At 41.1% G+C, this 16,208-nt stretch overlaps 1 protein-coding gene across 2 annotated transcripts in view; it reads left to right on the plus strand.

Annotated features, from left to right (window-relative positions):
* The window catches only part of LOC132896130 (inactive serine protease 35), a 33,169-nt gene that overhangs the window by 13,116 nt on the left and 3,845 nt on the right, over positions 1-16,208 (plus strand). The window contains exon 1 of one of the 2 annotated variants that reach the window (XM_060936847.1): positions 10,894-10,962. The exons of the other annotated variant lie outside the window; for it this stretch is intronic. The gene's annotated coding sequence lies outside the window, so the exon portion shown is untranslated. Of the gene's footprint in view, positions 1-10,893; positions 10,963-16,208 lie in introns of those variants that run through there. 2 annotated transcript variants of the gene reach the window in all.

The following is a 16,208-nucleotide window of genomic DNA, read 5'->3' on the forward strand; positions in this document are numbered from 1 at the left end:
ATGTTGGACTCTGGCAGGGCTGCCCTTTGTCACCGGTTCTGTTCATAATCTTTATGGACAGAATTTCTAGGCGCAGCCAGGGGCCGGAAGGAATCCTGTTTGGGAACCACAGGATTTCATCTCTGCTTTTTGCAGATGATGTTGTCCTGTTGGCTTCTTCAAAACAGGACCTTCAGCATGCACTGGGGCGGTTTGCAGTCAAGTGTGAAGTGGCTGGGATGAGAATCAGCACCTCCAAGTCAGAGGCCATGGTTCTCGACTGGAAAAGGGTGGCTTGCCCTCTCCAGGTTGGTAGAGAAGTTCTGCCTCAAGTGGAGGAGTTTAAGTATCTCGGGATCTTGTTCACGAGTGAGGGAAGGATAGAGCATGAGATCGACAGGTGGATCGGTGCAGCCTCCGCAGTGATGCGGTCGCTTTACCAGTCCGTCATGGTGAAGAAGGAGCTGAGCCAAAAGGCGAAGCTCTCGATTTACCGGTCAATCTACGCTCCAACTCTCACCTATGGTCATGAGCTTTGGGTAATGACCAAAAGAATAAGATCGCAGATACAAGCGGCTGAAATGAGTTTCCTTCGCAGGGTGGCTGGGCGCTCCCTTAGAGATAGGGTGAGAAGCACAGTCACTCGGGAGGAGCTCGGAGTAGAGCCGCTGCTCCTCCAGATCGAAAGGAATCAGCTGAGGTGGCTCGGGCATCTCTTTTGGATGCCTCCTGGATGCCTCCCTGGGGAGGTGTTCCAGGCATGTCCCCTGGGAGGAGGCCCCAGGGAAGACCCAGGACACGCTGGAGGGACTATGTCTCTCGGCTGGCCTGGGAACTACTCTTCCCGAGTAGCTGGCCGAGGTGTCTGGGGAGAGGGAAGTTTGGGCTTCCATGCTCAGACTGCTGCCTCTGCGACCCGGCCCCGGATAAGCAGATGAAGACAAGACGAGACGAGAATTAAGGTGAAAAAACAGAAATCTGGAGTGTGGCTAGGTATTCACCCCCCCAAAGTCAATAGTTTGTAAAGCCACCTTTTGCTGCAATTACAGCTATAAGTCTCTTGGGGTATGTCTCTATTAGCTTAGCACATCTAGCCACTGGGATTTTTGCCCATTCTTCAAGGCAAAACTGCTCCAACTCCTTCAAGTTAGATGGGTTGTGTTGGTGTACAGCAATCTTCATGTTATGCCACAGATTCTCAATTGGATTGAGCTCTGGGCTTTGACTAGGCCATTCCAAGACATTTAAATGTCTCCCTTTAAACCACTCCAGTGTAGCTTTAACAGTATGTTTAGGGTCATTGTCTTGCTGGAATGTGAACGTTCGTTCCAGTCTCAAACCTCTGACTGACTCAAACAGGTTTTCCTCCAGAATCACCCTGTATTCAGTGCCATCCACGGGCGATTGCTCTAAGACAACGAGGGAGGCTCAGCCTCCTCTAAAAATGACGAACATCGTGTAGGATGAATTGTGCTAGGCTTATGTTATAGCCAACCTTATAACATTGCTATTTCAGATCCAGAATCATAGAAATATACAGTATGTGCTCAACCCAACTACAGTGCGAAATCATTCCGTTATAACTTTCCCCAGTTCGCCTAATGTGTGCGTGAGTTTTTCCCCCTCGTGACAGCGCGATGCAGCCCAGCCTCAGTGGATTGGGAGCTATGTGCTTGTCAATCTCAAAATGCAAGACGATTATTGGACAAATACTGCGAAAATGCCCACCCACGGAGTCTCACAGACTCCCAGCCTCAATGGACTTCAATGGCATTTGGGAGCTATGCGCTTTTCAGTCTCAAAATGCAAGACAGTTATTGGACAAATACTGCGAAAACGCCTGCCCACGGACTCCGAGCCTCACATGGGAGGGACATGGCAGTTTCCGTGAGGAGACTGGTGATTGGTGAAAGCGGCCGGATATTTTCTTTGATTGACAGCTCGTTTCTCAACTATAGACAGGCAGCGGTACAGTGTTGCCAGATTGGGAGGTTTTAAGTGCATTTTGGTGGGTTTTGAACATATTTTGGGCTGGATAACGTCAGCAGTATCTGGCAACATCAGTTCAGTCCCATGCGGATTCGCAAGTGCTGTGGTGTATTGTAAGAGATCGGCTTACATTTCAATTTCATTCATTACATACGGTTTCTACCAGCTTTTTTAGTTTGTATATATTTTCATTGTAAATAAAGTGTAAATATAGTGTTGTCAAGTTTGCTATCTTAGTTCCAGAGATTTCATTTATTTGAGTGACTGAACTTGAGGGGGCTAGTCAGCTAGCAAGAAAGCTGCGCACGGAGGCCAAGCATTGCTGATTTAATTTTGGTGAAGCCATTTGCCAGTCTTCCTTTCGAGGAAAAAATAAAAATTAAAGAGCAGGGTAGAGCAACGCCTCAAATTGACTTGGTGAAAAAGGTAGGGAATAATACTCGTTCCTTTCAGCTCTCCTGGTACGAGAAAGTGAATTGGCTAACAGCAAGTGACCCACATCAACAACAGTAAATAGGCTACTTTAGTAATATGTCATGGATGGACCAAAAATATAGAATCTATTTAAAATGTTTATGCTGAGTATATTATATTGGAATATATGTTTTTCTGGATATGAATTAAACACAGCTACAATTTGGAAAACATTTTTAAACAAAAACACAGCCGAGGTCAATTTTTAAACAACATGCCACAAATTTAAAATATAAAATGTTAAAATATACCCCTCCCCCCCAACACCACCATCATGTATATTGGACAGTAGGCTAATAGGCCAAAAGAACCTGTTATTTCACAGTTTGTGACCCTGCCAACAATCAGCCAGATCAGAGGCAAGAGTATGGGCAAAACTGATGTGTTTTTTCTTTTAAAATCTGGAAATATCGTAACCAACCAGCCTCCCCTGTTTGAAAGACTACCAGCCGCCACTGGTGCCATCCATCTTTCCTTCAATCCGGACCAGCTTTCCTGTCCTTGCAGATGATAAACATCCCCACAGCATGATGCTGCCACCACCATGCTTCACTGTAGGAATGGTGTTCTCAGAGTGATGGGAAGTGTTGGGTTTGCACCCCACATGGCATCTCCCATGGTGGCCAAAAAGTTCAATTTTAGTCTCATCTGACGAGAGAATCTTTTTCCATGTGTTTGGGGAGTCTGCCACATGCTTTTGGGCAAACTCCAAACGTGTTTTCTTTTTTTTTTCTTCAAGCACTGGCTTTTTTCTGGTCACTTTTCCATAAAGACCCGCTCTGTGGAGTATATGGCTTAAAGTGGTCCTATGGACAGATACTCCCATCTCCGCTGTGGATCTTTGCAGCTCCTTCAATGTTATCTTTGGTGTCTTTGTTGCATCTCTGATTAATGCCCTCATTGCCCGGTCTGTGAGTATTGGTGGGCAGCCTTCTCTTGTCAAGTTTGTAGTGGTGCCATATTCTTTCCATTTTGCTATAATGGATTTAATGGTGCACCATAGGATATTCAAAGTTTGGGATATTTTTTTTTATAACCCAACCCTGATCTGTACTTCTTCACAACTTCGTCTCTGACCTGTTTGGAGTGCTCCTTGGTTTTCATGTTGCTTGCTTAGTAGTGTTACAGAGTCAGAGTCCTTCCAGAACAGGTTGATTTATACAGACATCATGTGACACTTTGATTGCACACAGGTGGATCTTAATCAACTAATTATGTGACTTGTGAAGTGAATTGGTTGGACCAGCTCTTATTTAGGGGTTTTATATGAAAGGGGACGAATACCTATGCACACTCCAAATTTCTGTTTTTTCACCTTAATTATTTTTTGTGTTACAATTAAAAAAATATATAATCTGCACCTTTAAAGTGCTAGGCATGTTGTGTAAATCAAATGGTGCTAACCCTCCAACAATCCATTTTAATTCCAGTTTGTAATGCGACAAAACAGGACAAACACCAAGGGGGATGAATACTTTTGCAAGACACTGTATACATTTTAATGTTGCACAGAGCTTTCATACTAACCTGATATAAAATGTTCTACACACACATGGGGATGTTTTGTTGGTGTCCCATTTTACTGCAGCTTGCCATTTTTCTCATCTTTCTGGGTTCTCTGGGAAGTCGTGAAACGTTAAACCAGGCTTATCTCCACGTCTGTTATTACATCCAAAAACACTACAGGTTTCTGGCATTGTTCTTTTAGATGTAACTTCTACAAGTTTATCTGTAGATGCACTGAATTGGGCTTACAATCACTCGCGTACACTTGTGCCGGTCGTTGTCCAACACAAAGCTTGGCCGGATAAACAAATCCGCAGTTACGATGACATCACATGAAGGGCCCCTATAACTCCATACTCACTCGCGTGGAGTCGAGCCCATGCATTCTAAGGCTAAGATAGCTAAGCACTAGTTAGAATGATTTAGTTATCTGTCCAGAAAAATGTCATCTAACCTTGCTCTATCTTGCAGTTGCACTCATTAGGCAGGGTTTCCTTTTCTTTTCCACTGGCTTTTAGCTGACAGGAGAGCGGAGTCTGTCATGTTTGCCCATGACAACTTGTTTTGGTTAATAGTAGGTCAAATACGCTTCTTGTTTGCTTCAGTAATTTTCGGAATCGTTTATCTCGGCAAACCATTTACACATAGGGTACATGGTGTATGCTGCATTGCAACATCTTGAAACTCCAGCAGTAATAGACATAGAACATTTTGCTCAGAATTCAACTTTGCAGTCAGAACCTTTAAGTTTAGAGTATACTGAGAAGGATTAGTATTAGATTAAGCAAACACATGTACTTCGACAGATGCACACACATACACTTTTTATTTTTTTAAACATGTCTAATGGATTTACTACCCACTAAAAGCTTTTTAATGTGCTGTTGGGATGTTTTATTGTGCATGCTTCTGTGTGCTAGGTTCAGGAACTCTTCTTGTTCTTACTACACTAACGCACAAACAAAATAGGATTGAGCTGCAAAGCGATCATGTTCTTCTTTGTGTTCATGGAGCTTTTTTGTGTTTGTCTGCACGTAAAGTGTTTTCTCAAAAACACAGGATGTAGAATCTCTGTAAACAGGAAGTTAACTCTCCACTCTTCCTGTGGGTATGCATTGTACACCAAAAGCTTTTCTGTAAACGAAATGATCACTAACAAAAAAAAGTCTCACAGAATTTTCATTTCTGTTTATACTTAGCGTACAAAGTGACAGACGATTGTTCATTCTGTTGTGTATCTGTGCAACACGAAGCTGCAATTTCAGATACAGAGTGATATTTGAATAGTTATTCTGAAATCTGGCATGTTACATGTAAATCAAACTTTAAAAAAAAAAGTGGTACATACAGATTTTATAGTGGTCTGTAGGCTATACATTTACTGTTTCTCACCAGAGCTTCAGAAAATGCTAGCCTGACCATGAACACAAGCAACAACAGTAACGGTTCAGTAATACAAGCAACTTTGAACATGCTGGAGAGAACACTGGGTAAAGCTGCACATTCACACCCAGAAAATCCAGACCTGGTCTTACTCAGGAAAACTCTCCAACTTCCTGTCAAGGAGTGAATGTTTTGAAGAACTCCTTATGTTATTTGACATTGGACCAACTTTGAGGAATTCTGCACCACTCAGTACAGAGTTTGTACAAAAATAAAATATAATCTGTGTCGGTCATTCAGGGACACTGTGATGGTTCTGGGCAGGAACTGGAAACAAAATTGCTTTCTTTCCTCAAGAGCTCAAAGAAAAAAAGGTTTTATGGAATACAGCTCAGTGGTTTCATATCCAATCTCAATAAAGACAGATGTGAGAAGTGTGTTTACTCTGATTAATTCAGTGGCAAAGCAAAAAAAAAAAAAGTCTCAGACTGATTAGCATTTGGCTAACATCTCTTGTTATTGTTGTTGTTGTTGTTGTTCCATAGATGAACACAGAGGTTTTCATGAAAATAAAGAAAACCCCAGGGTCTAATTCAAATGGTGACGTTGCATTTTTAGAGAAATGAGATAAAGACAAAAGTCCTCATTTTAGTTTTGGTGGGAAGAGGAGAAAGTAATGCTCAAAGATGGATATGCAGAGCCAATCTCATTCACAGAAAGTGTGCCATCAACACACATGCATAATTCTCTGCATGTATTAGTATAAAGTTGCATACAAAAATAACAAAACACACATTTTTATACAGAAAATCACTAGTCGGTGTGTCATTTGGGCTAATGTTGTCATGGCCTAATGGTGAGAGAAGGAGCTTTGAGACCAAAAGGTCACTAGTTCAATTCCCTGGACCAGCAGGAATGGCTGAAGTGCCCTTGAGTAAGGCACCTAATCCCTAACTGCTCCCCAGGCTGCTCTGGGTATGTTGTACGTCACTCTGGATAAGAGCGTCTGCTAAATGCCTGTAACGTAATGTAATATGAGAAAATGGTGATGTGCACACCATAACCATAGTAGCCATGGCAGACCTCCCAACTGACCCCCAGCTGGCGGGTCAGATCCTCAAAATGATATCCAAACCAGCTGACTCACCAAGACATGAAAAAACCTACATCAGAAAAATCTAAATAGTAATGTCAATGATCTGTCAGGATTTATAGCAGAGCAAAGCTGAGAATATGGTAAAGCACTGACTTGATTTTTAATGGCTTTTGTGACCACAGGGAACCCAACTATAATTGCAAGGTGATGTATCTCATAAACACTTCACTATCAGACAACGAAATGTGTATTTTATTTACATAAGATAGATGGGTTTTTATCCAGTGCTTATTTTTAACTTGCTTTTTAAAAAATAATGTGGTATTATTTACTAACACATTTTACACTCTGCTTTTAGGCAGTGCCTAAATATATACAGCTCTGGAAAAAACTGAGACCACTTCAATTTTTTCTTAAATCAGCATCTCTATGTATGGCAGCCGTTTAATTCCAGTGTCTGTGCTGGAATTCCAAGACAAACACACCACATTTCACTTAATGAGGTACTGAATAGGTGATCACCTGAACCAAATCTTATTTAATGAGGAAAAATATCAAAACCACTGCTGTGGTCATCACTATTCTCTTGCAGTAGGACCAGCTTGGATGGCAAAAACAGTGCTAGTAGCACCTTAAATTTAATTGGAATGCAAAAATATCTATTCATCATGCCAAAAGAGATAAAAAGAAAAGAATTGAGTGAGAAAAAGAAGGGATCAGTTATGGTTTTACTGGCAGAGGGATATAGTGAGCGTCAGGTTGCTTCCATCCTCAAAATTTCAAAGATGGCAGTTCTTAAGAATAAGATCAAGCAGCAGACGTTGGGGAAAACAAAGTTACAGACTGGCAGAGGGCGAAAACAACTCTCCACTGATTGGGATGATCAACTCCTTTGAGTGTCACTCAACAACCATAGGATGACATCAAGTGACCTACAAAAAGAATGGCAAATGGCAGCTGGGGTTAAGTGCATGGCAAGGACGGTTTGCAACAGTCTCCTCTGGGTGGGGTTGAAGTCATGCAAAGCTAGAAAAAAGCCCTTAATCAATGAGAAGTAAAGAGCCAGGCTGAGGTTTGCTAAAGACCATAAGGATTTGGCTGTAGAGGACTGGAGGAAAGTCATCTTCTCTGATGAATCCAATTTTCAGCTTTTCCCATCACCTGGTCATCTAATGGTAAGACAGAGACCAGGAGAGGCCTACAAGCCACAGTGTCTCGCACCCATTGTGAAATTTGGTGGAGGATTGGTGATCTGGGGTGCTTCAGCAAGGCTGATACTTATAAATAAACTCCACCCCCAGCACTGTTACTGTGGCTAAAGTGCAAACTAGACGTTGTCACTGTGCCACCCCATTTACAGTTTACATTTTAAACTTTTGGATAATATTTATCTGTATAGTCTTATTCATATTTTATTCTTTATTATGGTTATGGGGGCAGCACGGTGGTTTAGTGGTTAGCACTGTTGCCTCACAGCAGGAAGGTCCTGGGTTTGAGCCCAGCAGCCGGCGAGGGCCATTCTGTGTGGAGTTTGCATGTTCTCCCCGTGTCTGCGTGGGTTTCCTCCAGGTGCTCCGGTTTCCCCAACAGTCCAAAGACATGCAGGTTAGCCTAATTGGTGGTTCTAAATTGACCGTAGGTGTGAATGTGAGTGTGAATGGCTGTTTGTCTATATGTGTCAGCCCTGTGATGACCTGGTGACTTGTCCAGGGTGTACCCCACCTCTCGCCCGTAGTCAGCTGGGATAGGCTCCAGCTTGCCTGCGACCCTGTAGAACAGGATAAGCGGCTACAGATTAGATTAGATTAGATTAGATTAGATTAGATTAGATTAGATTAGATTAGATTAGATTCACTTTATTCATCCCACATCGAGGAAATTCACGTGTTACAGTAGCAAGAAAATGTCAGACAGATAACAAATAAAACTGAAATAAAAATTAGACAAATGAAGGATTAAATACAGAGGGCTATTTGCATTATCTACTGTGAAAAAGTATAGAAAAATTGCCTTATTGAGAAGCTTGGAAAAATTGCACATTACAGGCAGACTCTGTATATATACACACACACACACACACACACACACACACACACACACATATATATATATATATATATATATATATATATATATATATATATACAGGTCCTTCTCAAAAAATTAGCATATTGTGATAAAGTTCATTATTTTCCATAATGTAATGATAAAAATTAAACTTTCATATATTTTAGATTCATTGCACACCAACTGAAATATTTCAGGTCTTTTATTGTTTTAATACTGATTATTTTGGCATACAGCTCATGAAAACCCAAAATTCCTATCTCAAAAAATTAGCATATCATGAAAAGGTACGCTAAACGAGCTATTAACCTAATCATCTGAATCAACGACTTAACTCTAAACACCTGCAAAAGATTCCTGAGGCTTTTAAAAACTCCCAGTCTGGTTCATTACTCAAAACCGCAATCATGGGTAAGACTGCCGACCTGACTGCTGTCCAGAAGGTCATCATTGACACCCTCAAGCAAGAGGGTAAGACACAGAAAGAAATCTCTGAGCGAATAGGCTGTTCCCAGAGTGCTGTATCAAGGCACCTCAGTGGGACGTCTGTGGGAAGGAAAAAGTGTGGCAGAAAACGCTGCACAACCAGAAGAGGTGACCGGACCCTGAGGAAGATTGTGGAGAATGACCGATTCCAGACCTTGGGGGACCTGTGGAAGCAGTGGACTGAGTCTGGAGTAGAAACATCCAGAGCCACCGTGCACAGGCGTGTGCAGGAAATGGGCTACAGAGAAGCAGCACTGGACTGTTGCTCAGTGGTCCAAAGTACTTTTTTCAGATGAAAGCAAATTTTGCATGTCATTCGGAAATCAAGGTGCCAGAGTCTGGAGGAAGACTGGGGAGAAGGAAATGCCAAAATGCCTGAAGTCCAATGTCAAGTACCCACAGTCAGTGATGGTCTGGGGTGCTATGTCAGCTGCTGGTGTTGGTCCACTGTGTTTTATCAAAGGCAGGGTCAATGCAGCTAGCTATCAGGAGATTTTGGAGCACTTCATGCTTCCATCTGCTGAAAAGCTTTATGGAGATGAAGATTTCATTTTTCAGCACGACCTGGCACCTGCTCACAGTGCCAAAACCACTGGTAAATGGTTTACTGACCATGGTATTACTGTGCTCAATTGGCCTGCCAACTCTCCTGACCTCAACCCCATAGAGAATCTGTGGGGTATTGTGAAGAGGAAGTTGAGAGACACCAGACCCAACACTGTGGATGAGCTTAAGGCCGCTATCGAAGCATCCTGGGCCTCCATAACACCTCAGCAGTGCCACAGGCTGATCGCCTCCATACCACGTCGCATTGAAGCAGTCATTTCTGCCAAAGGATTCCCGACCAAGTATTGAGTGCATAACTGAACATAATTATTTGAAGGTTGACTTTTTTTGTATTAAAAACACTTTTTTTATTGGTCAGATGAAATATGCTAATTTTTTGAGATAGGGATTTTTGGTTTTCCTTTACTTTTTTGCCAAAATCATCAATATTAAAACAATAAAAGGCTTGAACTACTTCAGTTGTGTGTAATGAATCTAAAATATATTAAAGTCTAATGTTTATGAGTACATTACAGAAAATAATGAACTTTATCACAATATGATAATTTTTTGAGAAGGACCTGTATATATATATATATATACACACAAGTATGCATAAAAATAGTTTAGGGCCTACATTATTGCACATAATTGCATCGATGAGAGATGGCAGAGGTAGTAGTGGTGAAGTAGTGCAAATTAAACGACAAACAGGTTATTGGTGCTACATTACAAGTTGTGGGTGTTATACAGTCTGACAGCAGTAGGTATGAATGACCTGTAGTACCTCTCCTTCTTACACCGTGGGTGTAGCAGTCTATTACTAAAAGAGCTGCTTAAAGCCCCCACAGCCTCATGTAGGGGGTGAGAGGGGTTATCCAGGATTGAGGTCAGCTTGGCTAACATCCTCCTCTCACCCACCACCTCAGTGGAGTCCAGAGGACAGTCCAAGACTGAGCCAGCCCTTCTGACCAGTTTATTAAGTTTCTTCCTGTCCCTCTCTGAACTTCCACAGCCCCAGCACACCACAGCGTAGAAAATCGCTGATGCTATCACAGAGTCATAAAAAGATAATGGATGGATGGATGGATGGATAATGTTGCCCTGTGATGTTGTGTATGTGACAAAGCCTTTAATTATGAATCTTTAAATTAACTGTCTTTAACGTGGGACAAAAACTGCTTGGATTATGATTTTGTTCCTGATGGTGAGAAAGTGTGATATTTAGTGTTGCTTGGTCGTTGTTTTTGTACACTAATACACGAGATTTCTTCATGTTAAATCCTGCAACTCTTTTAATGAGGCGACAGATTCCTAAATGGTGATTTACGAATCGATTCGCAAAGAACCGATTCACTTCCAAATCTCGTGTCTGACAGTGATTCCTGTGTCGCGTTCTCTCTCCTCCAACATCTGCGCTTCAAACCAGCTCCGAGGTACGTCTTTAATGGTTTTATTCAGCTGTATAACTCTGTCACGAGTTAGGGAATTAGTGACATTTGTGAAATGAGACATTTGAGAATAGTGATGAAATAAAACAGCGTTATAGTTTGGAAGAAGTGAAGAGAAGAGCAGCAGAGTCCATATGGTTCATGTTTGCCTGCTTTAGTTGGATGATGATCTCATCTCACATCATATCATCACATCATAATATAATATAATATAATATAATATAATATAATATAATATAATATAATATACTTTTATTTGTTTACATATCAAGATTGCATATTTAACTGCTGCAATTTTACTTTAGCTCTCTTAAGTTGCTTTACAGAGAACCTCATGAACTTAACACGTCAATCACGTTATTTACACGTGAATTTTACACGTGATTTTTCAGAATTGTTTACACAAATTTCACACGTGTAGTGCAGTTGTGGTTTGTTTTTCCTTCTGCACAATTGTTGTATATAGGACCACATTGTTCACATGATATCATGTGTGTTTATGTGCTGTTTCAGGGCATAAAAATCACCTTCACATTTTTTTTTTCCAATGTGTGATGTGAATACTTCACAGTAAGCCTCGTATTTAATTCACACTAGAATGCATATCATTCTTACACGACAGGATATTCGCCAAAGCATCCTAACAAGAATGCCAATAAAATATTATTGTTTAATAGAAATGAGAAGCTCCAGCTTCACTCCAGCTGCCTGCAATGTGTGTGGTTACTTCTATTTACTTTTGTTTCTTCCTTTCGTTATCCACTTGTTAGTGTTTCAAAAAACAGCTGCCAAATTCCTGATTTCACAATGAACTTTTTCGATAAATGCAAATAAGATGCAGTTCAAAAAAATTCAGACTGGATTAGTGAACAGCAGAGTCAGCATTATGGCAACATAAACAGATTTGCTTTTTGTCAATTTTATCTGGGAACGCTTTGAGCACTATGGGGACTGCAGATAATTCTATATATTATATATGCAGATATCACAATGCTCCTCATGGTGTCTACTCTATTTTTGTAAATGGTTAAGCACCATCATGAAACATGTCCTTATGAATACCAGTCTAGCATACTTTAATTCAAAGTCCTTTATAATTCGTGGCAGCACAGAGCCGAGTGCAGACATGAACGTACAGAGATTAACACGGCTTTAGGTGTTTCCACTAGCATTCCATAACCTTTTAGGGAACACTTTAAAGAACCCCACAGTTCCTGGACGAGTTCCTGTGCTGTGTTTTCACACTGAGACAGTTGTGGAAAATGGCACAAACGTGCCACAGTTATTTAAGTGCAAAATTATTGCATTACATTGCAGGCATTTAGCAGACGCTCTTAGCCAGAGTGATGTACAAGAAGCGCTGAACTTCTAGACAAGAAAGTTCTAGTGCCAATTGAACAAGTGACAGAATAACACTGTTACTTCAACAGAATATTACACTATCAGCAAACAGCCAAGGAAAACAAAACAATTCAACCATACAAATGAGCTGACAAAATACAAGTAAATAGAGAAAAATAAAACCACGATGGCAAAGGGCCCAGTCCCACAACACTGATAACTATACCTAGAACTACAACTATAACCATACCTCCATCCACCCATTATCTGTAGCTGGTATACAGGGTCGCAGGCAAGCTGGAGCCTACCCAGCTGACGATGGGCAAGAGGCGGGGTACACCCTGGACAAGTCGCCAGGTCATTGCAGGGCTGACACATAGAGACAAACAACCATTCACACTCACATTCACACCTACAGTCAATTTAGAGCCACCAAGTAACCTAACCGCATGTCTTTGGACTGTGGGGGAAACCGGAGCACCCAGAAGAAACCCACGCAGACACGGGGAGAACATGCAAACTCCACACAGAAAGGCCCTCACTGGCCACTGGGCTCAAACCCAGACCTTCTTGCTGTGAGATGACAGTGCTAACCACTACACCACTGTGCCGCCCATAACCATACCTACAGTGCTCAGCGTAAATGAGTAGGGGAGAGTGGGGTAAGATGAGCCAGGGGGTAAGATGAGCCACCCCTTGTTTCTAAGAAACAGTAAACAAATGTGACCATGTGACCACATTCAAAGGGGGCCGGGACCATTTACTTACACTTGTGGAGAGGAGCACCACATGTCAAACTAGGTGAGGGACATATTTATAAAAATGTGTTTTTGTGCTTTCTAAGTCAATTCCATGTTTGTCCACAGTGAAGATGATTTAGAGAAGACAAAAGTAGAATAATATTTAGACACATTAGGGTTAAGTTAGTGGCTTTCTAAGCTATGATATGAATGCTAATAAAAATAATTTTGATTAGCCTAATCCCCTTTATTAGCATTTTTCTACAAAATGGTGGCCATGGGGTAAGATGAGCCATTAGATGTGGGGCAAGTTGAGCCACTGGCTCAACTTACCCCATTGGTGGCTGAGCTTACCCAATATGGATGACACTTAAGTTTTCACATTTACTGGTCATATATGACAACAACATATATATATATATGACATCAGATGAGGAAGACCAGTTGTTAGATGTGGGGGATTATGTTGTGGCAAAATACACGGGGAAGAAGAAAGTGCATTTCTTCATTGGCCAGATAATCAAATTGGATGTCTTCGAAATAGAGGCAAGATTTCTCAAAAGAAGCCGGTCATGCCATGGCTCTGCAAGAAAGCCAACCTTTGTCTTCAAAGAGAAAGATAAGGCTGTCCTGTCAAGACAGGATATTGTGAAAAAATTGCCCCGCCCCTTTACTGTTGGGGGGACAGCACGGAGGGAGAGGCAAATGGTGTTCCCTTGCCATTTGAACGCTTGGAACATTGAATAATGATGAAATGATTGAATGATTGATGGAATGATTGCTGCATGTTTTAGCAATGTTTTAACCTACTGAAAGAAATAAGATTCTTTTGGCACTGTTCTACTGTTTTAGTAATTTCTATAATATAGTATATCTCTCATTCCCTCTCTAACCATCCCTCTTTCTATCTATCTACGCATATATCTCTCTCTATCCATCTATCTATCCCTCCCTATCCCATCTCGTTCTATCACCTCTCTCTTCATCTCCCCTTCTCTATGCAACGGCCCTATCCCCCACTTGATTGACTTGACTTGATTCATTGATTGCATTTCTAATAATAAAAGTTGTTTACTTTGTTAACCTAACATGTTTTGTGTTGGCTCAATTTACCCCACACAGTGGCTCATCTTACCCCGTGCATGGGGTAAGTTGAGCCACTTGACATTTTTTTTTTCAAGAGGTAATATCACTCTAACCATAAGAGCTTATCAATTATGTTTTGCTCAGATAGTAACAGTACACTTTGAAATTTGGTATGGTGTGTAGACTGGAAGCAAAAATGGCTTTAACATGTAGTTATGATGAAAAATGTAAAAAGTGGCTCATCTTACCCCACTCTCCCCTACACCCCCTTTGAAAAGTAACATTTTATAAAATATCTCAATGAACACAAACAATTTCCAAGATGTTGACAAGACAAAGTTTAATATAACATCTGTTTAACTTATAATGTGAAAGTAAGGTTAATAATATAACTTGGATTACACATTTTTTCAGTTTTACTCAAATTAGGGTGGTGCAAAAATGAGTACACCCCACAACAAAAACTACTACATCTAGTACTTTGTACGGCCGCCATGATTTTTAATGACAGCATCAAGGCTTCTAGGCATGGAATGAACAAGTTGCCGACATTTTGCAACATCAATCTTTTTCCATTCTTCAGCAATGACCTCTTTTAGTGACTGGATGCTGGATGGAGAGTGATGCTCAACTTGTCTCTTCAGAATTCCCCCCAAAAAATAATTTCTTTACACCACAAAGGTGAAGGCAACAAGAAGATCAGCAAAGCTTTACTTATCAGTCAGAATACTGTAGCAAAAGTGGTACAAAAATTTAAGAAAGATGGAACTGCAATCATCTCACAGAGATGTCCAGGTTGTCCACGAAAGTTAACACCTTGACAGGAGCATCTTCTGATGAGAAGGGTTGAAGAAACTCGGCATGCAAGTTCACTGCAGTTATCTAAAGAAATAGAAAGCCAAACTGGGGTGACTATTTCCTGTGACACAATACGGCGTACACTGCAGAGGAATGGCATGCATGGATGCCGTCCACGAAAGAAGCCTCTCCTAAAACCCAGGCACAAAAAAAGCCTGCCTAGAGTTTGCCAGGGCCCATGCTGACAAAGATGAAGACTACTGGGACTCTATACATTGGAGTGATGAGACCAAGATACGGTAAATGTTTTTGGAACTGATGGCTTCAAAACTGTATGGTGTCGCAAAGGTGAGGAATACAAAGAAAAATGCCTGGTGCCTACAGTGAAACATGATGGTGGCAGTGTGCTTATGTGGGGCTGCATGAGTGCTGCTGGTGTCGGGGAGCTGCATTTCATTGATGGCATCATGAATTCACAGATGTATTGTTCTATACCAAAAGAGAAGATGCTACCATCACTCCGTGCCCTTGGTCGTTGTGCACTTTTCCAACATGACTAAACACACATCTAAGGCCACTGTTGGATTTCTGAAGAAGAACAGGGTGAAAGTGATTCACTGGCCAAGTATGTCTCCTGATCTGAACCCAATCGAACACCTATGGGGAATTCTGAAGAGACAAGTTGAGCATCACTCTCCATCCAGCATCCAGTCACTAAAAGAGGTCATTGCTGAATGGAAAAAGATTGATGTTGCAAGATGTCACCAACTTGTTCACTCATGTCTAGAAGACTTGGTGCTGTCATTAAAAATCATGGAGGCCATACAAAGTACTAGATGTAGTAGTTTTTGTTGTGGGGTGTACTCATTTTTGCACCACCCTAATTTGAGTAAAACTGAAAAAATGTGTAATCTAAGTTATATTATTAACCTTACTTTAACGTTATACGTTAAACAGATGTTATATTAAACTTTGTCTTGTCAACATTTTGGAAATTGTGTTCATTGAGATTTTTTAAAATGTTACTTTTCAAAGGGGGTGCACTCATTTACGCTGAGCATTGTATGTTTGAATTTAGTTCCAGTCTGGAGCAGTCACCACAGCTATAATCCCAACTATAATATTGGTTGGCCCTGCACTCAGGTAAATAAAAATGTGGTTGTTGGTTTTCACGGGAAAATGTAGCGGTTGTATACTGTTTGTGTGCACACCCAGTGCACTCAGCAGCACACAATGGCTGACTGCAAAGAAGAGCTGCTTTCATTT

Source organism: Neoarius graeffei, chromosome 13 (genome assembly GCF_027579695.1).
Source record: "Neoarius graeffei isolate fNeoGra1 chromosome 13, fNeoGra1.pri, whole genome shotgun sequence".
Classification (NCBI taxonomy): domain Eukaryota; kingdom Metazoa; phylum Chordata; class Actinopteri; order Siluriformes; family Ariidae; genus Neoarius; species Neoarius graeffei.